The following is a 259-nucleotide window of genomic DNA, read 5'->3' as shown; positions in this document are numbered from 1 at the left end:
AGAGCTAAGACTCTTCCTCCAGCTGCAGGCTTAGGGCAGGTTTCAAATTTACTGTATTACCATTCCTACTGAGTTTGTATGAGGAGTGTTTGAAGGAACTGAATTTGTATGAACAATTTTGTGCTTGGCTCCTCCGTGGGACAAGGGTTCCTAGCTCTCTCCGCTTCTCTGGAGGGTCCGTAACTCCAAACGGGAGAGGATAGAGCTGTCTTATCGCTGCGTTCTTACCTCCAGGGACACCCCATAGTGCGCACTAACC

The sequence above is a fragment of the Macaca nemestrina genome, chromosome 7 (assembly GCF_043159975.1).
Source record: "Macaca nemestrina isolate mMacNem1 chromosome 7, mMacNem.hap1, whole genome shotgun sequence".
In the NCBI taxonomy this organism is placed as follows: Eukaryota; Metazoa; Chordata; class Mammalia; order Primates; family Cercopithecidae; genus Macaca; species Macaca nemestrina.
This window is presented reverse-complemented; position numbering follows the sequence as displayed.